A 24,889-nucleotide genomic window follows, 5' to 3' on the forward strand; every position below is an offset into this window, starting at 1 on the left:
TTCGTGGACGTAACCACACTTTGTGAAGAGAGACATTTCAGATGTTTTTTTTTTTCAATCAAACTCTGCACTTCGGTTGGGAAGATTCGTGTCCAATTTTTCGCAAAATTGAAGTGGAACATTACTGCCTTCGGTGTAAGGCGGTCCTTGTGTCACGTATCAGGCTTCGTTGAAGGTCACGGATGTAAGAGTGCCTCATATACTTTTCGCCCTCCAGTTCCCGCAGGAAGGCGGAAGTGTTCATAAACTTTTTGACAAGTTCGTCGGCGTCCCATAACGCGAAACAGATCACTTCTTCTTCCTCGAAATGGAGCGACTGCAGCAAGATGTTCTGCGTTTTTGGGCACTTTTCGCAAAGGCGCGGGAGGCAATGGTTCTGTGGAGCGCTGCAGAGGTAGATGCGCTTGATGTCGTCACCTGTAAATGTCCTCTTTGGGGCATTTGTTATTGCCGTTAAAAGCAACTGAATATTGACGCAATATATGCATGCGCACACCTCGTGCTCGGGACTTTTTTTTTTTTACTCATTTTGGTGGTAGGGAACAAAATTCGGAGATGCCTAGTTCTGGATGGGGATGGCCCTTCCTAAACATCTGGTAAGCCTCCTTAATAGCGCGGGTCACAAACCTTTTCACGACTTTGGACATGCCGTTAATCATGACTTTGACGACGTCCTTTTTGTTGGGGCTTTGAGCAGAGCATGCGAGGTCGTCGTGTGTGCGGTACTCAATGCGGAGGGCAAGTTCGTCTGCTCCTTGCGCAGGGGGTAGCGGTGACGTCAGAACGCCGAGCCCTGATTGGCTGATCGCGACCCCCTATCTGAGCGTCGTCTGCTCCTTTGCAACGTCGTCTGCTCGCAACGTCGTCTCCGTCTGTCTTACCTTTCCTGCGACTTTCGGAAGTGCAGAACGTTCACAAAACCAAAGATCTGCGTAAGACAAAACTTGAGAACAAATTCGTATTCACGAAACGAAATTTTCGTAAGTTTTGCGCAGGTTACGACGAAATCCTACGACGGCTCCGAAGCTGTCTTACGCACTTCTTATGATCAAATCAGCATGGCCGACAGCGTCGCGGTCGCGACAACCAACGGACGTTTATTTTTCTACGTGCGCTTCTCACGCGTCCCGACTTCAAGCAGCAATAAAAAAGTAAAAAGTACTTGAAACAGACCATGACGAACACGAACGCTAGATCCACAAATACCCGGGAAAAGCTCTGTCGGCCACAATTCCACCGACAACGACCAAGCGAGCACGGCAGATAGGCCTAGCATGCTCTCCGACTCGGCGACCGTCTGCCCACGACCGGCAGGCGTGCTGAATGGAATATGCCCGCGCGACCCTTGTGAACCCTTCTCGTCTTATACTTTGATCGTTGACCTCAATTTTAGATTAAGAGGTCAATCTCTTCCTCTTGTCATCTCCTTGTTTTCCGAGGCAACGGTGACTCTCGCCGGTACAAAAAGCGGTGAATCTCCGACAGACGCAGGAAAGGTAAAGCAACCATCGCTTTGACTAGCAGACTAAAGCGCGAAACATATGTACGACGAAACCGTCCGATCTGACGTGCGGACTGCCGGAATGACCTTAAGGGAGAGGGTTTTCGTAGCATCGGAGAGCGTGGAAAACGCTCGCCTCCGACCGTCGTATTGCGCGGTCAGACGTCGGATCGGATGGCTTGGTCGTACATGTGTTTCGCGCTGCAAAGCAGACGACGTTAACTCCGCCAACCCGTCGACGCCGTTAAAGAGTGAGGAGTCTCGCCGCACACGAAAGGAGGGAAAAAGTATTTGGGAGGGAACTTGCGGACACTAACCACCCTCACTCTCGGTACTTAGAAAACAAACCTCGGCGCCTCGGGACACCTCGCCAGTGAGTCCTTTGACTTCCCTCCTTGATGCGCGTCTGCTAGTTGTTAGACAAAAACAACGTACTGCTCGAGATATTTCGTCTGTCTGCCCTCTCTGAAAGGCGAAGTCGAGCTCGCTCGACTTCCGAAAGTCGCAGGAAAGGTAAGACAGAAGCAGACGACGTTGCGAGCAGACGACGTTGCAATGGAGCAGACGACGCTCAGATAGGGGGTCGCGATCAGCCAATCAGGGCTCGGCGTTCTGACGTCACCGCTACTTCCTTTCTCCTGCGCAGAAGGCGAAAATGAGCCCACTTGCGAGGCGTATTGCAAACCTCACGTCTTCGGCAATCGCTTTTTTCCTCATATAGGGATCAGGGGTTTCCCACACACCACTTTTTCGCTTCAGGTTTCTTATTTGATCAATCATGTAGGCAGTCGCTTCCGGCACCAGACGCAATATTTCTTTCTTCGAGATGCTTGGTGGCAGAAGCGTGTACAATTGCTTGCGTTCCTGGTGGGAACTGCATTCGTTCAGCGCTTCGCGGATCGCGTCAAACCACATCGTTCAGCGTTCCCAACTGTCTTCACCGGTTTCTACGCCCTAAACGCTTGACAGCTTTCTTCCAACCGAAGAACTCACTTGAGCTTGTCGTTTCTTCAAATACATTCGCTCCTTCTTTTTTTTTTTTTTTTTTTGTTTAATGGTTTTTTTGTGGTTTTAATTGAGTTACCGAGGGACTAGCTGCATACAAGTCTCGACTCACTTCAGCCAAAATTTCATCAGAGGCCCAGAAAGAAGAGTTTGATGTACTCACGTTGTGAGGTTGCGGGCATCTTCTAGCTCCGATTCCCACAGACCCTGTCTCCGGATGAATATGACACTTCAATACTTCGCTCGCGGCAAAAGGGTTTATTCACTCACTCATTGCCTTGGGGGGGTTTCAGGATCGGGGAACGGTCAACAGCGAGACCGGGGGAGAGTCCGCTGCCACAGCAGCTTCTCCGAGTCCCAGCGGTGGTCATCCACACCGCGTCATGGGGACGTCGTCGTCCAGGGTCGCTGTCCGGTCCGTTTGTCGAGTCCGCCACTCGACGTAGTGCCCACTATCCCTGCGCCAGCGTCCAGCGCCGTCCGAGCTCGCCTCCATGACCGGTCCCTTGTCTCGTCGGCAGCCCAAGCCCAAGCCTTCTTCCTTTGTCTCCGTTCCCCTCTTAAGACCTTCCCAAGTCCTTGTCCCGCCGACCGTCCAATCGGGAACCTTGCTGCGAGCCGACCCTCCGACGTCAGCGCCGGGTTAGGGGGCGCTTGCCCCGTTCCTCCCGGAGTGCTCAGACGTTCCGCGACAGGACGGCGACTGGAAACGGGAAGGTCACAGGGAACGAAGGAGCGCCCGACAATACGGCGGCGGGGACCGGCAAGGTCACGGAGAGCGGAGGAGCCAGGGAGAAGGTCCCCACACCTCCCCTCCCTCAAGGCTCGGACCCCATGGGGCTTGAGGTTGCGTGGTCCCCAGGACCCTTGGCAGGGAGCTCGTTCAGCTGAGTGTCACCGATGACGACGAGCACCCTGGATGATGATGATGGCATCAAACCAAGCAGGTCAGCGGTGAACGTGCATTCACTGGGAAGCTCGTCACCGACGGAGCACGGTCTACGAACTGGTCCGGAGCACCACAGCTCACAACACGGACGGGCACTCAGGCACACACAACACGCCGGCTCTTAAAGTTCGCTTCCGTCCCTAATGTAGCAGACAGCGAATCGCGCAAGAACGAATAGCGGCACGCTATATCAGACAGCGCGACGAAACCAAAATCTTTCGATCGTTGGACATGCTACGAAATAAAAACGAAACTCTTCATCTCAATACTAGCAGGCAGGCAATCATCAAGAACGTCACGCTACACGTTCAAGAGGTACATAAGAGGAAAACTATTCCTTAACTAAAAAGTATGAGCACTCATTGCATACTCAAATAGTACATACGCCCACTACACAACATTTGCTCCTATCAAACTCAACCGCATTCTTTTAAACAGTAAGCAATCTACCAGAGCGTTAGAACCGCACACCTCTGACCACAATATTGATCTCCAACACACTCGCGAAGAACGCACAAAACCTCAAAAACTAAGAATCACCTTCCGTAAAACAGAAACGGTCACAAATCCTGTCCCGTTCGCGAGGTGCGACTCGAAAAAACACGCTGCCAACAACCCATGACGGGCACTCATGCACTCGGCGTTCACGCTACCCGAGCTACAAACCCGCTACAGCCAAGCTATGCAGCACGCCTTCATCAGAAGGGGTAATCACCTTACTGAGAGGCCGTTGTTCTGTGATACCGGCCACTTACACCAGTACAAAGGGAACAGTACCTGGATCGTGCGAACAGCAGATCTCATTGGACAGCCTATTTACACGGCTATGTCCGTAACGTCTGGGCATATACCAGATATTACCGCTTCACTGCTCGGAAGCGACCACCCAACAGGAGCGACGAGCGCGTAACGGCGGTCCGCACCGAACCCCGCACGGGCTCGACAACCGCGATAAGCGCATCGACGCACGTTAGAGTTCTCCCCCGGCCAAACCTCGACACCGCATAACTAAAAAGTCTTCCAGCTGATGTCAAGGCCGGCCGGGATCGAGCAATAAAAGTACGCCGTCAACGCGTCTCGCGATTCTTCGACGTTCTCGAATCGAGCAACGTGTCCACATACAAACGCAGTAGGTTACGCACAAAGCTCGCCCCCAGCCAAGTCAACACGCCGCATGACTGAAAAGTCTTCTTGCGACTGTGAGGGCAGGCAGGGTTCGAACCAATGTAAGTACCCCACACGCGCACCTCTCAACTTCCGCGCAACGAGCGCGATACCAAAATGCCAAATAATCTAACCGGCCGGTCTTGGAAATGGACGAGCTAATAAACTATATTTGCTCTGCATAAACAGTTTCCGCAGCGTCGAAGTGTCTACAGCATTTACCGCCGCATTCCAACACCCGCTACCCATTCATGCAAAGACTGCAGTTAGTACAGCGACGGGCTGACCCAACGCACAACAGTTATAGGCCGCCGACGGCCATGCCGCTGCCATAATTTCTAGGCTTCCCGGGCACGTACCCGCCGACGTGAACCGTACGTTTTCCCGGGCCAACCGCGCATCTGTACAGGATAAAACTATGAACCACTCGTCACATCCTCGCAAGACCGCCACTCCCATCGTGCAGGTTTTGACTGCACGAGCCCAGCTCTTTCCTCACTTAGCTGTCTTTTCTCCCCTAAATTTATAATTTCACTCTAGGCCAGGTCTCTGCACGACTAATTACGCTCTCTACGCCCTCGCGTCCCAACGCGAACCAAAGCACGGCTAAGAACCGTTTCCGGCGGCAGCGCAAAGCGCGCGTTGGCCGCCTCTCCTCCGGAAACGGAGGAAACGAAATTATAGAGTAATTCCCGCCGCGAGGCTCAACCCTCGATATGGCGGTGTGAGGATCCGGAACCAACTGTGCGCACAATTAAACGGAATCAACCTCACGACTCTACAACCAGATACGCACGGGTCATGCCCATCGCGTCAGACTGGACTCCACGGAGCATTACACACGCACCGCCACTGATAAAGTGAAAACGGAAACTCGGTGGTTTTCGGGATTCCGATGTCCACGCACCGGACATCGCGTATCCGGCACAATTTAGTGGGCTCAGCCCCTAAATGTAGCCTCTGGCCACAAGGTACTCGTTCAAAGCGATCTTGGTCGGAACCACAAGAGCGCATCCGTACCTTAAAACGCTGTCAACGACGCTCAAAACCGCGCCGACAGCTCAATCAAGGCCAACTGGGAGCTAGCATGCGATCAAACCGAGACGCTATTCTCCTCACGGTCAAAATGCAATTCGGGAATAATTTCCAAACACAGTCCATGCAACCGCCATCCGCAATGGAAGCGTTCTCCACCCAAAGCGATGCCTCTTTAACGCGTCCGATCAGTAACAAGCGTTACAAACCATTACATCGATACGCGAACAAAGGCGGTTAGGCGCGTCACATCCCCCGAAGCGTGAGCCGGCCTCTTTCCCAGCGGACGCGGACGGCCGGAGGCGTAGGTGGGGTGACCCCCGACGCTACATGCCCCGAGGGGTGCGGTAATGTCGACGCACACAGCGCTCTTGCATAGCAGGATCAACCTGCCAGCATCTAACCGTGCGCTGAACAGTGAATACTCGAGGCGCTTCTCGTAACGGGGAATAAGTAAATTCCTGACAGGTTGGGCAAAAGGGTTAATCCCTTAAAACAGCGGTCAAAATCCGCGCCTCCTAGTCAGACAGGCGATAATGCCCGGGCCTCCGTGCGGCGCTCCCGCAACGAAACTTCGCGCGGCGCTCCCGCGACAAAGATGACCCCCAAAAAGAGCGCGAAACAGTGCCCCAATTCAACCGGAAACAGGTTAGGAATTGGAATGCCTGCCTGATCAAAAATCAGGCCCCACGTTGCGGCGCCAGTTTATGCGGGCATCTTCTAGCTCCGATTCCCACAGACCCTGTCTCCGGATGAATATGACACTTCAATACTTCGCTCTCGGCAAAAGGGTTTATTCACTCACTCATTGCCTTGGGGGTGTTTCGGGATCGGGGGACGGTCAACAGCGAGACCGGGGGAGAGTCCGCTGCTACAGCAGCTTCTCCGAGTCCCAGCGGTGGTCATCCACACCGCGTCATGGGGACGTCGTCGTCCAGGGTCGCTGTCCGGTCCGTTTGTCGAGTCCGCCAATCGACGTAGTACCCGCACTCCCTGCGCCAGCGTCCAGCGCCGTCCGAACTCGCCTCCATGACCGGTCCCTTGTCTCGTCGGCAGCCCAAGCCCAAGCCTTCTTCCTTTGTCTCCGTTCCCCTCTTAAGACCTTCCCAAGTCCTTGTCCCGCCGACCGTCCAATCGGGAACCTTGCTGCGAGCCGACCCTCCGACGTCAGCGCTGGGTGAGGGGGCGCTTGCCCCGTTCCTCCCGGAGAGCTCGGACGTTCCGCGACAGGACGGCGACTGGAAACGGGAAGGTCACAGGGAACGAAGGAGCGCCCGACAATACGGCGGCGGGGACCGGCAAGGTCACGGAGAGCGGAGGAGCCAGGGAGAGGGTCCCCACAAGGTGAAGCAATCTCATAATGAAAATATTTGTAGCAATGCTGGTATAAAAGTCAGATTCGTTCACTGTCGGTGGAGCCAGCAGCTATTCCAACCGCACTTTGTTCAGTCTCCCTACCGGTACAAGGTGCTTATCGCTATACACTTTCCTCTTGTGTTTCCGTAGATTGTCCGCACGGAACAATCGCATGGTGCTGAATCGTTGGGCCATGGCTGTTCGATTTGACACTAGGCTCTTGCTCGCTTCGCAAATGACAGAACGTGAAACGTCCTCGCAAACGCCTATTTGAGAGGTTCTGAATTACTCTCTCCCGGCTTCGAATAATCGGTCAGAGTTCCGAAAGAAAATGTCCTTCTGGTTATCAACTTCTCTCGTTCCTTGTATATATAATCGGTGCTTCGAGCATAGTTAAGCTGGTGTTGTTTGTTTGCAGTTCCACTTATTGAGCAACAAAAACGTCGAATATCCTGTAAACAGAGCGAGTCAGCCGTTTCTTGCTTTGAATTGCCGTGAAAGTTTCCTTTATTGTAATGTTCTTGCCGTTTTCGGTGTTGGAGTGTGTGTGTGTGTGTGTGTGTGTGTGTGTGTGTGTGTGTGTGTGTGTGTGTGTGCGTGCGTGTGTGCGTGTGTGTATGTGTGTGTGTGTGTGCGTGTGCGTGTGCGTGTGCGCGTCCGTACGTGCGTGCGTGCGTGCAGGCGTGTGTGTGTGTGTGTCTGTGTGTGTGTGTGTGCGTGCGTGTGTGTGTGTGTTGAAGGGGGTTAGAGCGGTAAAACGAAGAGGTGCTCGTTCCCGTTGCTGTCCTTAAACCTGGAGTGATTTACGTTGTCTGGTTAGGTTCGGTCAAGCTTTGCAGTCGCCTGTCTTTTTCTTCCTTATTTTTTTTCTTTCTGTCTGGGCATGAGTTTATTCTCATTCTTCTTCTGAATAAGCTCAGCTTCGTTCGCGATTTCGTTTTGCAGTGCCCGTTATTTGTGTATTTCCTCGTCCCAGTGGTTAGATTGCAATGTTTCCCGACCAACTGACCTAGATATTTTCCCTTACAACTATTCTCGCCTGAATTTCAGTAACTGGCTCTTCACGTATTTAGCTTTGGGTTTCAAGGTACGATTAGTAACTGCCGCCAGCAGTGATCTTCGCAAGTGTTTCTTGTTCGAGACGAGGGGTGGGTAAAAGGGGGCAGAGGTATGGTCGCACAGCGATAAAGCGATGCTCGAAACAGCAGGGCTTTCCACTCTATACGATACAGCCCCGCTTTCCAGCTTTTGACGCTTCCATGAAGGCGACGTTATACGACAAAGCCGCTATGGCGAAGACGTCGGCTCACTCCGAGTGAAAGCTTGTCGTAGCTTATCGCGTTGGAGGTCATATGTTACTCAATCTTTTGCCATCATAGGTTAGTTCAAGACACTTCAGAGTCCCAAGGGGAGTTAAAACAAGCCCTAAAGGTGGAGGTTGTTTTTAATATCGACGCCTAATTTTGCCCCATTTTGAGAAATCAGCCAAATTTCCGTGTTTACACCAAAAAGAAAATTAGGGGTGGGCATATTATTTTCTTATATTCGAAAAGAATATTTAAAAAAGCGCAATTCGATATGCTTTTTTTAAGTATTATGAAAGATGTTTTATTTGCAAAATAATTGGGAATATGTCTCTAAAACGCGTTTTTATTGCATGTTTTTTCCGCGTAGAAATATTTTATTGGTCTTTTTAATTCTGTGTGTATGTGTTGTATATCTGTTGTACAACGTATTAAAAAGTTATGGTGACGTGAAAGCTTCGATGAGGAAATGACGACTGTGCAAATTAACATTGCGAAATTTTCTCGATGTCGCGCTTCGAGCTTCTCTATTTTATATATAATCGAAACAAATTGTTATGGCGTTCATATATAGCTGAATGTTCCTCCCAAGAACTTGGCTTTCACATATATTTTTAACAAAAATATCTAAATTATGACCCGGACCATCAATGCATTACCTGACTTGGAACCACCCTACATGGGAATAATATATGCTGCTTCATTCTGTGAATATTAACATTAGATAACTATATCTTAGGAGGCTCCCCTGAAACAATGCTTCTGGTACTGCGTGGTAAAATGAAATAACTTAGTCAAAACAAGTGGCGCGTCTGGTTGAGTGACGTACCGTGGCGTCCACGCTAAGTTTTACGGCTAAATCTCTCACAGATCGCTTGAGAATTCCCTGACAAAAGTGATCAGAGAGAGCATTAAACAAGTCTATGTGTGCCTCTGCCCAGGTTCCCCGAAGGACCGTAGCCAGATGTCCAGCCGCATTGTACTTACCGCCTGGTTTATGGCGGTGCTGGTGATCGCCAACTCCTTCGCCGGTCACCTCAAGTCCAGCATGGCCATCAAGAACGAGCCGGCTCAAGTGGACAGTGTTTGCGATGTCGCCTATGCGAAGGGACGCCTCAGACCCATCGTCTGGAAGGGATCCCACTATGAGGCCTTCCTTTCGGTAATGGCCATAGCCATTTTGATTCAACTTTGATCCGAGACGCAAAAAATGACCGATTCAAGTGAGCGTAAAGGACACTGATACGTTGCGTCGTAAGTGCAGTGCGTTTGGGAAAGGAATATGTAGTGTCTTGGAAGCGGGCCGACACTGGAGTGGCAACAACATCTTGGATTTTATAACATAAGACATGATGCGAAAAACCAGCTTGAGCGCTCCGCTGTTCGAGCACTCACCCACGTACATGCGCCGCCCTTATATCAAGATTAGGATGAGAAAGAGCGAACGGAGAACGCGGTGTTTTTGTGTGTTAGATATGTGGGAGTGAGTTTTCTATTTGTTGATCAGGACAGAAACACTATATTTTCCCTTCCATTCATTCATTCATTCATTCATTCATTTATTATTCCTTGAGGGCCCGTTAGGGCATTATACGAGGGGGTCAATAACACACTAATAATCATGGTTTAAAATAAATTAACACTCACAGAGAGGAAGTCAGCAATACAGATGAATCAAAGAACAACAAAATACAAGTAGTTAAAAAAACATTACACCATATTATTAATATTTTAACGGTATGCACTGTGAACAGTTAAAAGGAAGAAAAAAATTAGCAGATAGACAGGTTTGTAATTTCCAGCTAATTGATCAGTTCTTCGGCAAATTTATCAGATTTAGTCTCGGTTACAACGCTATCGGGTAATTTATTCCAGTCCTTTGATTGTCACGGGCAGATAGGAATTATAAAATGATACAGTTGAACTAAAAATCGGGCAAACTTTGCGGGAGTTATCATGGCGGAGAGATATGCTGAGGGGAGGAAGGAGGAGGGATGCTCTAATAGAGGCATTGTTATAGTACAACTTATAAAACAGGGCTAGTCGAGAAAGAATGCGCCTAAGTGAGAGTGTATGAAGGTTAGCTTTGCTTCTTAGGCCTGTTACGCTAGTGAAACGAGGGTAGTCTGAGAAAATAAACCTTAAAGCTCGGTTTTGAATTGCTTCTAATTTCATAACTAGGTAATGCTGCCATGGTGACCATACAGAACACGCATACTCTAGACGAGATCTAACAAATGTTATGTATGATAATTGTTTAATTTCAGGTGAGGAAAGTTTGAGGTTGCGCCGAATATATCCTAATGATGAATTAGCCTTAGATAAAATAAAATTAACGTGAGTTGCCCAAGATAGATCACAGGTTAAATGAACGCCGAGGTATTTATAAGACGTACAGGAGTCAATTACTGTGTCGTTCAGTTGATATGAAAAGAGTGATGGGGACTGTGATCTGGTGAAAGACACTAGTTTCGTTTTATTTACATTAACTGTCAGTTGCCATGTTTCACACCATTCTTCTATTATTAGTAAATCAGCCTGTAAGAGTAGGTGATCACTATTATTACTTATCCGTCTGTATAGAGCACAATCGTCAGCAAAAAGGCGAATTTCAGATGTTACGTTAACAGAAAGGTCGTTAACGTTTATTAAAAACAGCAAGGGGCCAGGAACACTACCTTGGGGTACACCGGACGTTACACAAGAAAGAGGTGAACGGGACTCGTTTACAACAGTATATTGGGTACGATTGGATAGGAAATTTTTTATCCAAGTGATTACTGAATTATGAATACGCAGTTGGGTTAGTTTTTGTAGCAGACGTTGGTGGGGAACTTTATTGAATGCTTTAGAAAAATCTATGAAAATGACATCGGTCTGTAATCTCTTGTCAAGGTTACTGTGAAGCTCATGAATGAAATGTATTAGCTGGGTATCACACGAATATGTCTTACGAAAACCATGCTGATTTTTAAATAGCAGATCGTAATTTTCCAGAGATTTCATGGTAGAAGAGAAAATGACGGGCTCTAGTAATTTACATGAGATGCTGGTGAGAGATATTGGGCGATAGTTCGATACAACATTACGATCCCCACTTTTAAAAATAGGGATGACTCTACCAATTTTCCAATCAGACGGAAGCTTGCCGACATAAAGTGGCTGTTGAAAAATAAGGGTTAAAAATTGGGATGAGATATGTTTTGTGTTTTTCAGCAATTTAGAATTTATTTGGTCATCACCGGAGCTGGCAGAATTTTTGAGATTTTCTATCGCTTTCACTTACCCAAATATGTTATTTCGATAGAAGGCATAGCAGAATGAGAAAGGTTATTTAGTAGAGGAATATTGTCATTGTTTTCTAGTGTAAATACTGAGCTAAAGTAGGTATTTATTAGTGAGGCGCTTTCGCTATCAAACGCGGGAGTTCCATTCATATTAGTCAGGTGGATGGATTTATGCTCTTTAGGATGAATGACCTCCCAGAACTTATTAGGCTTATTCTTCAAAATGTTAAGAAAGTCGAAGTTAAAAAAGTTTGTTCTTTGCATTTTTCACTTCTCTTTTATATTCCTTAGCAGACGCGTTGTAATTATTCCATGCAATGGTATTGTCCTTTTCTTTAGCTTGCTTGAAATGTCGTTTCTTCCGAGCACTTAATTTGGAGATTCTCTTGTTGTACTAAGGCTTTGCATTGTTTGTTTTAATTCAGATGGTTGGAACGTACGTGTCAGTCAGAGTTGTTACCTTGTTTTTAAAGAGATTCCAATTTTCCTCAACTGTTCTTTGATAAAAGTTGATACGAACAGTATCATAAAACTTTTGAAGATTTCTATTAATTCTATCATAGTCAGCTTTATTGTAGTCTTCAATAAATTTATAATGGCATGATCTGATGACGACGTCAAACTGCAGGTTTAAGTGTATAACATTGTGGTCACTAATAGCGGGAAGATGAGTGATGTTATTCACATGTGAGAGGTCAGTAGTAAGGCACAGGTCAAGAATGTTGCTAGAGTGATGGCTAACTCTTGTTGGTTTAGTTATCATTTGGGAGAGGTTAAACGTAAGAGCTAGATCGATGAACTCATTATCAAACTGATGACCTGATGAAAGGGAGTTCCAATCAATATTCGGAAAGTTGAAGTCGCCAAAGAGGATGACCGACGCATTTGGTTTAAGGGTATTAAAGATGGACGAGAGGGAGTCATGAAGTTCGCTAATGAAAGTAGCGTGATAATCGGGTGCTCTGTAACACACACCAATCAAGATATCGGAACACTGAGAGTGAAGTTGAAGCCATACCATCTCGAGGTTACCTGGAACATTAACTTGTGACGTACTAATATGATTGCGGATAGCGATTAGGACACCGCCACCCCTCTTTGTTAGTCTGTCGCATCTGTGTAAGGTATAATTCATATTGGGGGGAACACTTCTGAGTCAACAATTTCGGGTTTCAGCCACGTTTCTGTCAGAATGACGAGGTCGGCAGTGCATGATTCAGTCAGTAATAATAGGTCGCCGCGGTTTGTTAAAACACTTCTTATATTTGTAAAAACGACCGAACATGACTTGGTGTTTCTGCGTACTCGGGAGGACTAGGGTAGGCGGCGGCGTGTACACATCTCCTATGGCTTTTTTTCTTCATATATACTGTTTTTTGCAGAGCCGAAGCAAAATGTTTTTTTTTTATCAATGACTAATCTGTTCGAGCGCAGCTTGCACTGCTTTCCTTGTTGTTTCGCAAACTGAATCAGTTTTCGCCGTGCCTCGCGTACTGCTGGTGAAAAATCCTCGCTGACGGCAAGACCGGTATTTTTTAGTTTGTAACACGCGCTCAAGATACTATCTTCAGGCTTGGTAGAAGCAAGCTTGACAATGATAGGGCGTGTTTTATTATCGTGAAAGCGACCTAGCCTGTCCGCTCTTTCTACGAAACTAGATTGTAGCGAAAGACCTAGGTTGCGAGAGCACATGTCAAGGACCAGTTTTTTCTGATTGGGCCGAGGTTTCATTTTGTTTGTCAGCGTGACCATAAAACACAAGATTGGAACGTCGCATCCTATTCTCCGCGTCCTTACACCGTGATTCCAAAGTATGAATTTTTTCTGTCATGCTTTTTAAGGATATTTTTGTGCTTTCTGCATCTTTGCGTATCTCGTCCAAACTAGACACGCATGCTTCCACATTCGCTACTCTTTTAGTCAGGGCAGTCACACCTGATTCAGTACGACACTGATCTTCTCTCAGTTTTTTTAGTTGGCTTAAAACTTCATTTTGCCCTTCTTTAAGGTTTCGTACAATGGCCAGGACAGATTCTAATTGGGCTTCCTGAGCCTTAGTCATTCCAGGGTTAGTCTCTACATCACCGGATAATAAGAGAAGTAATTGGTTACAACAGCCACCGGCGTAAGTAATGCTATCATTGATGAACAGATACCAATGGGTCGGGCACGACACCGCTATTAAGGGGAGACGCGGATCTTAAAATGGTAAAAAAACGCGAAATTTCACGTTTTTCAAAATTCACATATTTGGATTAATTGTAGTCTAAAGTACCTGCCTGCAAAGTTTCAATGTCGAATTCAATGTCTAAGCATGAAAAAATGATATTTACGATGTCCCTGCAGAGCCCTAACACAGCGAGTTCAATGAAAACAAGTGGAACTTCGCGCCCCGCGCGTTTCGCGATCGCTCGTCGGATCGCGGCCATCTTGGTCTTGTTGGAAAGCCGCTTATTTTCCCCACGTCCCCATGCCATTCGTTATCGCGACAACATCGGGAAACATCCGCATTCCGCGGGTTTCGAAGGCCCCAATTGCGATCGCTCATTGGCCGGCTAGCAAGGTGCCCGTACGTCAGAGCACGCGCGGCGCTTAGCGCCCCTGCTATTGGCCTAAACGCGCCCCTCCGCTCTTTTTCTCCTTTCCTCCTTTCCGTTCCCGCGCTGGCGAGAGGTGCGTCGTCTGCTCCTGGGCCCGTCTCCGCCCGTCTAGGCCTGTCTGCTTTGTTTCTTCCGTTATCGAGCGCACGTTTTAGTTCCCGTTTGCGCGCTTGCGTTGAACATTGTTGGTTCGCTTTCCTACGAAGTCGCGCGTGTTTTGTTTTGTTTCGCTTCGAGTTCTCGAGATGCCGGACGACGCTCGGTTGAAATCGAGCACGCGGCAAGCGTTCGGAAGGAAGAGGAAGCGACCGTGGAACAAGAAGCCGAAGCTGTCTGCTGCAAGTGCGCCACCGCGATCGGCACCTGGATGCCTTGGATCCTCCGGAAACATCAGCCGGAGACATTGCGACTCCATGCAGCAGCGGCAGTTTGTCGAGCTTTGCGAGCGCGGTTCGTGTCGACACCGCATACTACTCCACGGCCGAGCAGGCGCAACGAGTCGCACGATCGGACGAATGCAAGCGTGCGCTATCGGAAAAGTCGGCGACCCAGCGCAAATTCGACCTTCTCGGCGTCACCACAGGAGGCCAGACGCGCGACGCTGGGACACAGTTCATTGTAGTGGACATGAAAGCTCTCAACGACCTCTTCGCGCAGGCGAAGTGCGGCATCTGCGGTGCGGGAACCCTGACACTTAGCAAGGCCACGGACAAAGAGTATGGCTTGGCAGTTAAGCTTCTGCTCGTCTGTGCCACATGCGAGTTCGAGAAGAAGCAGTTTTCTTCACCAAGAGTTGCCGGAACGGCGAAGATCACTCCTTTCGAAGTGAACATGAGGGCAATGAAGGGAATTCAGTCAATTGGGAAAGGAGTCACTGCCCTCGCAGACTTCTGTGCGTCCATGAACTTGTCACACCGCGGCCTGCATCACAAGACCTTCCAGGGACACCTGGAAGCCTGCGAGAAGTCAGCAAGCGCAAGTGAAGCTGCCAGCTCAGAAGTTGTCAAGAGACTGTATGCAGACTTCTTGAACCCTGTCGGCAACATCGACGTGATCTTTGACGGATCTTGGATGACGAGAAGACGCAGCTCCCACATTGGTGTGGGCTGCATTGTCGAGCTGTATTCCGGCCTAGTTCTTGACCATGTGGTGTACTCCAACTTTTGCCTTGGGTGTGCCCTGGGACCGGAGCCGGAGGAAGAGGCGTACGGCGACTGGTATGCAGCCCACGAGTGCCAGAGGAACATAGATTGCAATTCAGGTCGGATGGAAGTGGAGGCTGCATTGACCATGTTTCAAAGACCCCTGGCCAAGCACGGACTGAGGTACACCACAGTTCTCTCGGATGGAGATAGCCGAACCTTTCATGCGTTGACCGAGGCAAAAGTCTACGGCTTCGTCAAGGTCGAGAAAAAGGACGGCATCAATCATGTGCACAAGCGGATGGGGGCTGCGTTGTGTAACCTCCTTGAGAAAAAGAAGGCCCAGGGTGAAGCACTCGGCGGAAAGGGCAGACGGACGCAGGACCGAATCAAGAAGATTCAAAGCTACTACAGCTATGCCCTTAGGAGCAACAGTAACGATGTGCCAGGGATGAAGAGGGCAGTGGAAGCCACCCTCTTGCACATGACGTCTACGGACAGTGCCCCAGACCACAGCAAGTGCCCCGACGGAGCTGAGTCGTGCAAATTCAACAGAGCCCTGGCAAATGGCGAGTGTCCACCTGCGCACAAGAACCCTCTTCCAGATTGTGTGCGGTCCGCCCTCGAGCCAGTGTTTGCAAGGCTCAGTGATGAAAACCTGCTGGCAAGGTGCAGCGAAGGCAAGACGCAAAATGCCAGTGAGAGCCTGCATTCGGTCATCTGGACGCAAACCTCGAAGAACGCCAATGCCTCCCTGGACAGCGTCAAAAGGGCTGCTGCCGAAGCTGTTGCCGTCTACAATCAGGGCAGGCGGGCAATGAGCGAGTCCGTTGCTGCGAGCCTGGGCTATGCTGCCGGTGACTGCCTCGTACGCCGCAGCATGGAGAAGGACAATCTGCGTTTGCGTAAGGCCAACGCTGCCCACCAGAGCAGCAGCAATGCAAAACAGAGGTTCTCCAGGCAACACCGGACTGGAACAGCTGGGGACTACAGTCCTGGACAGCTGTGAGGGGGCTCCCCTTTCGAGTGCTACATGAACAAAGGCCCTTTTCAGGGCCAAACAAAATCTGCTTTTGGAACGTGCAACCCTTAGTGCCTCCTCCCGTTGTCCCTTATAGAGTCTACTCATTCTTTTATAACTTTATTTTACATTGCAGACATTATTTCTCAGTTTTATATTATTTTTTAAAGGTTCTTGTGAACGGATCGCAGAATTTTTCATCTCAATTTGTTCAGATAGAACTATGCTTCATATTGCTGAACATTATTGCATGGGATCCCTTACTCAATTTTCTGCAATGAGTGTCAAAACTTCAACTGCAATTTTCTCAGCTTCGCATTTTTCGTCTACATGCCCAGCCTTACGGTTGTTTTCATGAGATTATTCTTCAAGGATTTCTATAAACTTTATACCGTCGGATTCAGAAAGAAGTGAACTGCAGGGTGATGCTATTTTTGTATGACAGTATGGGCCCGAAATTTTATTATTAGTGATAATGTGACCTCGTTAGGCTTTGTAAATGGTGTACTTGTCCTAATTAGAGTAGTTTTATACAATGATCTATCTTTACAAAAATATAAATAGCATCATCTTGCATGGCAGGTCTTTAGTTACAAATCCATATCACTTATGCAAAAAAATTTGTATTAGAAAGTTCCTTAATGAGTCGTAAGAAATGACCTAATTAGGCTTCATTATTTTCTTCGTAACTCAAAAAGTAATTGAGATATTGCAGAACTAATTGAATATTTGAAAAGAGGAAGCCAAAACATATATACACACTGATTTTCATTATAATCCATTAATAAACAAAAAAGTCGATTTTAGAACCAGTGTCTTGCCTTAACAAGAGGTCATCGTTTTTGTAACAATCAAGGTGAATTACACCAACCTGAACAAGAGCGAGCGGTAAGACTTCCATTCCTAGAGCGGTGACGTGCCCGAAGTGCCGGTCCGGAGCTTGTTGTTTAAGTAGTCGCGGGCTTGTTGTAGTAGAGCAGTGTTGCCAGCCAAGGTCTGCGCTGAGTTCCGTGATTGGCGGGAAAGGCGTTCCGATGGTTTCAAGCTGAAAAATGGCAGGGCTGTTCTGTTGTCGATCATCCAGCCAAGCCGTTGAGGGTCGTTAGTCAGTCCGGTAGCTGTAGCTGGTGCAGGCAGACAGGGGAACCAGACGGGCAGCCATGCCTGGAGGAGCACCTGAACGAGAGCGAGCGGTAAGACTTCCATTCCTAGAGCGGGGACGTGCCCTTGAATATGCTACGCTCACACTAGTCAGTGTATGCAAAACAAAGCCTTCATTTGTAATTAGTACAATTTAACAACCCAAAACTCTAGTCCGCAACGTTTGGACGCACCATCACAGTACTGATGTGTACCGATCCGGAGACATCTCTCTCGTATCATGTACCGAGGCCGCGTTGATGTTTCGCCGTCTCCTGAAGCTGGCGAAGGCGCTGCGTAGTGGTCGATGTTTTGTAAGCCCGTCTGTCCCGTACATGTGCCGCCTTCAGTGGGTACCTTTTTTGTGTGTTCAAATATTCTGGCAGATTCTTTTTCATTAAGTGACATGGCACTCGGTTCCCGATGCCGGTCGGCGATTCAGAATACCACAGGGAGCAGGAAACAGCCAAACCGCCGCCGTGATCGGCAAGCGTTTTTTTTTTTTATAATCCTCCTCCCTCGAACGATTGTGGTATTGATGCCTTTTTCATTTCAGGACTCCAGGCGGCGTATTCACCTGTAGCACATAGGACACTGGTCCAGATCGTGATGTCAGAGTTGCCTCCAGCTACCTTGGACCTTCTTTGGAGCTTTTGAAGAACAGTGTCATTAACGGCGAAGAGTCTTTCAACTTCTCTTCGACCACGCGACTGCTGAAACTGTTTTTGTTCCACCATTGACCATGCACTAGGCTTCCGTAAAATGAGTCGTGTTGTAAGGACTCGCCCTCTTAAAAGTAAAGCACCAGAGTTTTTGGCAGCTGCATGCAATGTATTCCGATACGCCAGAAGAAAACTTGCTGGTCATTCTACCAGAGCCCGTCATTTGATGGCTTTTATAAGAGATTTTTTCCCTCTCCTAATGATTCTCTCAGCCAGCCTGTTACTAGACGGACGACATAGAGCGAACCGCACAAGTTTTCTTCCGTTCATCGTGAGAAATAACCGAAATTCTTCGCTGCATAACTGTGGCCCGTCATCTGACACGACTGCCTCAGTCAATCCAAAATGACTGAGGAGGTCACGCAGCTTCTCTGTGGTAGCTCCTGCCGAGGTCGAGGGAATCAGGATCGCTGCAAAACTCTGGCCCGTTATCTAACACGACTGCCTCTGTCAATCCAAAATGTCTGAAGAGGTCACGCAGCTTCTCTGTGGTAGCTCCTGCCGAGGTCGAGGGAATCAGGAACACTTCTGGCCACTTTTAATGTGCATCAGCCATCACCAAGAAATCGCGTTGATGAAAGGATCCAGCAAAGTCCAGGTGCAGCCGATCGTATGGCCTTGTAGGCCAAGTTCACGAATAGTGTGGAACTTTAGTAGGTAGCGCCCGTTGCTGTTGGCAGGTTGCACAGGTGTGCACCGTGTTCTTCATGTAGGCAATTTTTGCCCCCTCTTTCATTCGCACCATGTCTGGTTGTCCTCCGTGAAGCTCGTCCAGAATTGTTGTCTGCGAAAATGAAGGAACTACAATGGACCTTCATTTAAAAGAACATCCTCCGCTCTCAAAACGCTCCATTATTTTTGAGACAAACAGTTTTATTGCTTCATCCCTAACACGCTCAGGGCACTTTCGCGATACCGGTGCTTGTCACAGGAAGGGTTTCAACCGACGTGCATAACAGACTGCTAACTCGTCATATTCAGTTTCGTGGTTGTCAGGAAGAAGTAGCCGCGATATTCAGTCACATGGTTGAAAAAACCCCGAGACTGCGGGTAAACGACACAACACTAAAAAGTCTCACATTTTATTGGCTCTTCTCTTCGTCGACTGACAGAACGTTTCGAGGTTGCTGGATATCCACAGGAACATATTTTAAGGCAGTTGATGTATATGATATGTTCAAAGAAGTCAATTCGGAAAAATCCTAGGCCTTCAAAGCGAGTAGTCCTTCCATATTTTCATAAAATTTCGCACAACATCAAAGCGTTAGCCAGCAGGTTTAATATTGGCACTGCCTTTTCTACAGATTATAGATTGAGCCGTTTGACCCCTTTTGCCTCAACTGTTTCAGGTTGCACGATAAAACACAGAGAAAAGGATGTAGAATGTTCGTCGGGTGTCGTTTACAAGATACCATTTGATTGTGGCCTCTGTTATATTGGACAGACTAAACGTTGTATAAATGAGCGCATGATGGAACACAAACGTTGTATAATGAAACAAGACCCGTACTCCGAAGTGTCAAAACATGTTATCGAATGTAGAAACTGTGTACCGTTGTGGCATCTAACTTCAGTAGAGTTGCGGGAAAAAGATGATCATAAGCGGTTGATAAAAGAGTCATTAACGATATTAGGTCACGGGAATGCAGTTAATAAGCCGTCGTTTGGGTTGGACAATGAACTGCGGCGTTTTCTTAGGCTGTGAAAAGTTCTGACCTTCAAGGTTTATGTCTGTCGGTTTTCGGGTAGAAGGGACGATGGGTCGTTCTTTCCTTTTTCTTTTTCTTTTTTTCTTTTTTGTATATGTGTTACTGGGCTTGGGGTTACCAGTGTGTTTGGCGGTCGGGAAGCGAGGGGTCAAAGATAAGTGAAGTGCGTGACGCAGAGTCTGTTGTCCTTGTTGTTTAGTCAAGAGGTTACGTTGGTGGAAAGTGGCATTCTTTGAGGTTCTCACCCTCTCCCCCTTTTTTCTTTTGTATCGAAGTGCCTATATAACCAGGTTTAAAAAATAAAAATTTCAGCTGTGTTAGAGACTTTTTAGTGTTGTGTCGTTTACCCGCAGTCTCGGGGTTTTTCAACCATGTGCAATGTACACCAGCTCGTTTGCGCCCTTACTTTTTGTTCATATTCAGTCAGCTTCTACATAGCTTTCTCTTGGACAATATTGTCATGAACATACAGGCGCGGAAACAAAGAATAACTAGGGGAAACTCAAACGTTTAATAAGGCGATCTTGTGCCCCAAAAATAAAAAAAAAAATAAAACAGATGATAACAGCAGAGTGTCGCGGGCGTCGAAATCGGCGTAACAGCAGAGTCGAACGCTCGGGCCAGACTTGCTGAGGACCGCCATGCGGAGCCCCTTGCGTACACGCGTTGGCTTTTGGAACGATCGGCCTAGAAGGTTCGGCGACGAGAACATTCGCACCTCGAATAAGTAACAGGATTCTAGAATTTACTAGAACACAAAATCGCAAGGATAAACAAAAAGCGTCGCTCCCAGGAATCGAACCCTGCACTTCGCGCGGTAGGCAGGCACGGTAACCATTAGGCTACGGCCATGCTGCCTGCTTCGCAAGTTGCGCGCGCGGCACTACTCCCTCCCTTTAATATGTGCCTCACCGCGATGCAGCACAAACAAAAATATAAATAAAAATAAGCGCAAATTAAACAGTCATTTGGAACACACAAGATCCACAGTCATATCGATCGTATTATGGTTTCAGGCGCACGACGTGGACGATTTAAGGTAGTGGTAGGAGGTGTGATGATGTTCTTGTTCCGTCAAGCATCAACTCGTAGTTTAAATGTCCAAGCCGACGAAGTACCTTGAAGGGTCCGAAATACCGTTTCAGGAGTTTCTCGCTGAGCTCACGGCGGCGGATCGGTGTGCTGACCCACACCCTGTCTCCGGGCTGGACACGGACGTCACGACGATGAAGGTTGTAGCGGCCAGCTACAACACGTAGCTAGGATTTAGTCTAGACTCTGGCGACCTCACGGACTTCTTCTGTCCGTTGGGCAACCACATGGGCGTCGTCGAGTCCGTCGACAACCGGTTCGTGGGTTTCGCATCGCGTCCAGCATTGTCGTTACGTTGCGACCATGAACCAGTTGAAAGTGTGTCACCTCGGTGGTCTCCTGCACGGCCGTGTTGTAGGAAAATGCGAAGTACTGCAACTCCTCCTCCCATGTCCTGTGTTCCATGTCGACTTACATGGAGATCATGTCGGCGATGGTCTTGTTGAGTCTTTGCGTCAGCCCGTTGGTCTGCGGGTGGTACGCCGTGGTGCGACGATGGCTTGTGTGGCTGAGCCGAAGGTTTTCTTGGGTCTGCTGTGCCGTGAACGATGATCCGCTATCAGCATCACAACTTCGGGAAAGCCACGCCGGAGAATGATAGACTTGCTGAAAAGCCTGGCCACTTCATCAGTTGTCCCTGACGGAAGGACTTTCCTTTCTGCGTATCGCATGAGATAATAACTAGCAACAATTATCCAGCGGTTTCCCAGGGTCGACGGCAGAAAAGGACCAGGTAGGTCCATTCCGATCTGATGGAATGGTGCATGCAGCTGGAGGACAAATTTTGTTGGCGGTTTCTTGCGACGCTAGCACTCGTGACATGATTGGGTGTAGATGTGAACGGTTTTGGGGAGCTTGGTCAAGTAATACTTTTCACGAATACGGGCCAGTGCCTGGCTGTAACCAAGGTGTGCGGACGCCGGGTCGTCGTGTCATCCTCGAAAGATCTCCTCTCGAACGTCGGTCGGGATGACCAGCAGCCAGAGCAAGTTGTTGTTCCCGAAGTTCTCTTTCTAGAGTACACTTCGTCGAATGGCCAAGGTCGGCAGGGCTTGTGAGAAAACACGTGGTACGGTATTCCCGCACCCTTCCAAGCTCTCGATTAAGGCGCGCAGCTCCGGATCGCCTCGTTGATGTCGTGCCATGTCGTCGGTGTTCACTGCTCCTAGGAAGCACTTGTCGTCATAGTCGTCGCTGCTGCCGGAAGGTGTTTCGACAGGGGCCCTGGACAGGCAGGCAGCGTCGCTGTGCTTGCGTCCTGACTTGTAAACCACAGTCATGTTGAACACTTGTAGCCAGAGGCTCCATCGAGCGAGGCGTCCTGGTGGGTCCTTGAACTTCGCAAGCCAGCGGAGCGAGTGGTGGTCCGTGACTACGCGAAACGGGCTTCCGTACAAGTGCGGACGAAGCTTCGTGAGTGCCCAGACGACCGCAAGGTATTCTTTTTCAGTCGTGGAGTAATTTCTCTCCGCCTTGGACAGTGTCCGACTTGCGTAGGCGATGACTCGCTCGGTGCCTTCTTGTACTTGGACCGCGCCAAGTTCTGCGTTACTTGCGTCAGTGTGAATCTCGGTTTCCGCATCCTGATCCAAATGTCCAAGAGGAGGTGGCGTCTGGAGTGGTCGCTTCAGCTCGTCCAATGTCTGCTGCTGCTTCTCGGCGCATTCGAACCTCTTGGCGTACTTCGTGAGGTTGTGAAGGGAGCGGAAATCCTTGCGAAATCTCGAACGAAGCGCCGATAGTATGCACAAAGTCCAAGGAATCTTCGCACGCCCATCTTGGCTGTCGGCGCTGGACATGACGCGACGGCGCGAGTTTTATGTGGGTCTGGGCGAACGCCTTCGTTGCTAACCACGTGTCCTAAAAACTTCTGTTCGTCATAGGCAAACCAACATTTTGACAGCTTGAGGATAAGTCTGGCGGTCCGTATGGCTTGGAGAACAGGCCAGAGTCTTAGCAAGTTTGAAGTTTGAAGTTTATTTTGTTTCTCACGGGCCAGGCCCGGTAGGGAGTTAGAGACAAAAGGCATTTCTGCCTGACTGGGCCTCTACCCCCCACAGTTCATTACAGCACAACTTGCATTAGTTGCCATATACGTAAAGAAAGTATATATTTACATAGCTACAAACATGCACACTTGTTGCACAAAATCGTAGAAATTATTTTACAAATATAAACAAGGATTAATCTGTCCTCAGATGAATACAATATTACAAGAAATAAGAAAACAATTCACAAAACGCTTTGAAATTCTAAACCTAGCTAGATTATGCCACAAAAAGATGACTATCGTTTCTACGACATTGATTCGTAATCACTGACATATAATCACAAAATGATTAAAGCAGCAAAAACGATTAAAGGAGCAAAATACATAGAAAACAATTCGCAAAACGTTTTAAAATTCTAAATCCAGCTAAACAATGCCACACAAAGATGACTATCATTTGTACGACATTGATTCGTAATCACTGACGCAAGTGCTCGTCTAAGTCGCCGGAAAACACTACGACATCGTCAAGGTAGACGAGACAGCTCAGCCACTTCAGTCCTGCCAGTACGGTGTCCATGATAAGCTGAAAAGTTGCTGGCGTTGTGCATAGTCCGAAGGGCATCACCCTAAAGTCGGACAATCCATCCGGCGTGACGAAAGCTGTCGTCTTCCGGTTTCATTCGCAGACTTCGATCTTTCAGTATCCACTCTTCAGGTCCATTGATGAAAAGCATCGAGAGTGGCGCAGCCGGTCTAAGGTGTCGTCGATGGGGGAAGGGGGGGGGGGGGGCAGTGGATGGATGTCTTTCTTGGTCCCCGCGTTCACCTGCCAATAGTCCACGCAGAACCTAAGCGTTCCGTCCTTCTTTTTTACCAGTACGACGGGAGAGGCCCATAGACAACTTGAAGGTTGGATAATGTCGTCGTTCAGCATATCTTGAACTTGCTCCTGGTTCTCCTCCCTTTCCTTTACAAAGATTCTGTACGGCGATCAATGCACGGGGTGTGCGTCTTCCTCGGTAACGATGCGGTGCTTCGGAACGGCGGTTTGGCGCACCTTCGAAGACGTCGCAAAGTAGTCACGGAAATCCGCTAGGAGGTTTGTCAGCTGCCGCCTTTTTGGGCTCGAAAGCTTTGGGTCAATGTCGAGCTGCTCTGGCGACGTACAGTCTCGCTGAGGTGGTCAAGAGTCTTCATTAATCGTGGCGTTTTCGGCGGAGTTCCGGAGTTCTCGGACGTAGCCCACGGCTGCACCTTTTGTGAGGTGTTGCATTTCTTTTTGGAAGTTCGCGATGAGGACCACAGTGCGGTCATCCTGAAGTTCAGCTACTCCCCTTGCGCCGCCTATTCCTCTTCCCGGGAGCAATTGAAGGTTTCCTTCCAGAACAACTTTGCCGCAGGTTGCTACATTGGTCACAACGGGTATGACAACACTTGATCGCGGCGGCATGTTCACGTGGTCGACGTCGATTTGGACGGCGGCTGACGCTGTTTGGGGTATCTCTGCAGGCGGAACAGGCGTCCGCAGCGTCAATTTGTTCTCACCGAGGTCGATGACGGCGCCGTGTTCGCAGAGACAGTTCATGCCGAGAATGACGTCTCTAGAACAGTCTTGTAGAACGACGAACTTCGCAGAACACCTTTCGGCGTGAATTTCGACGCCAGCAGTGCACATTCGGACAGGCCTGATAAGGTGTCCTCCGGCAGTTCGAATTTGTGGTCCCCTGGGGTGTCGTAACTTCTCGGAGGTGGCGAGAGAGCCTCCCACTCAATACTGAGTAGTCTGCTCCGGTGCCCACGAAGGCAGACGCGTCGTGGCCGTCGATAAAAACTTTTAGGTTGTTGGGCACCGTTGGAGGAGCGTTGTTG

At 48.7% G+C, this 24,889-nt stretch overlaps 1 pseudogene; it reads left to right on the plus strand.

The window, feature by feature from the left end:
• Nucleotides 1–24,889, plus strand: part of LOC121047873 — a 52,791-nt pseudogene that overhangs the window by 15,841 nt on the left and 12,061 nt on the right.

Source organism: Ixodes scapularis, unplaced genomic scaffold (assembly GCF_016920785.2).
Source record: "Ixodes scapularis isolate PalLabHiFi unplaced genomic scaffold, ASM1692078v2 ptg000292l_1__unscaffolded, whole genome shotgun sequence".
Taxonomy (NCBI): domain Eukaryota; kingdom Metazoa; phylum Arthropoda; class Arachnida; order Ixodida; family Ixodidae; genus Ixodes; species Ixodes scapularis.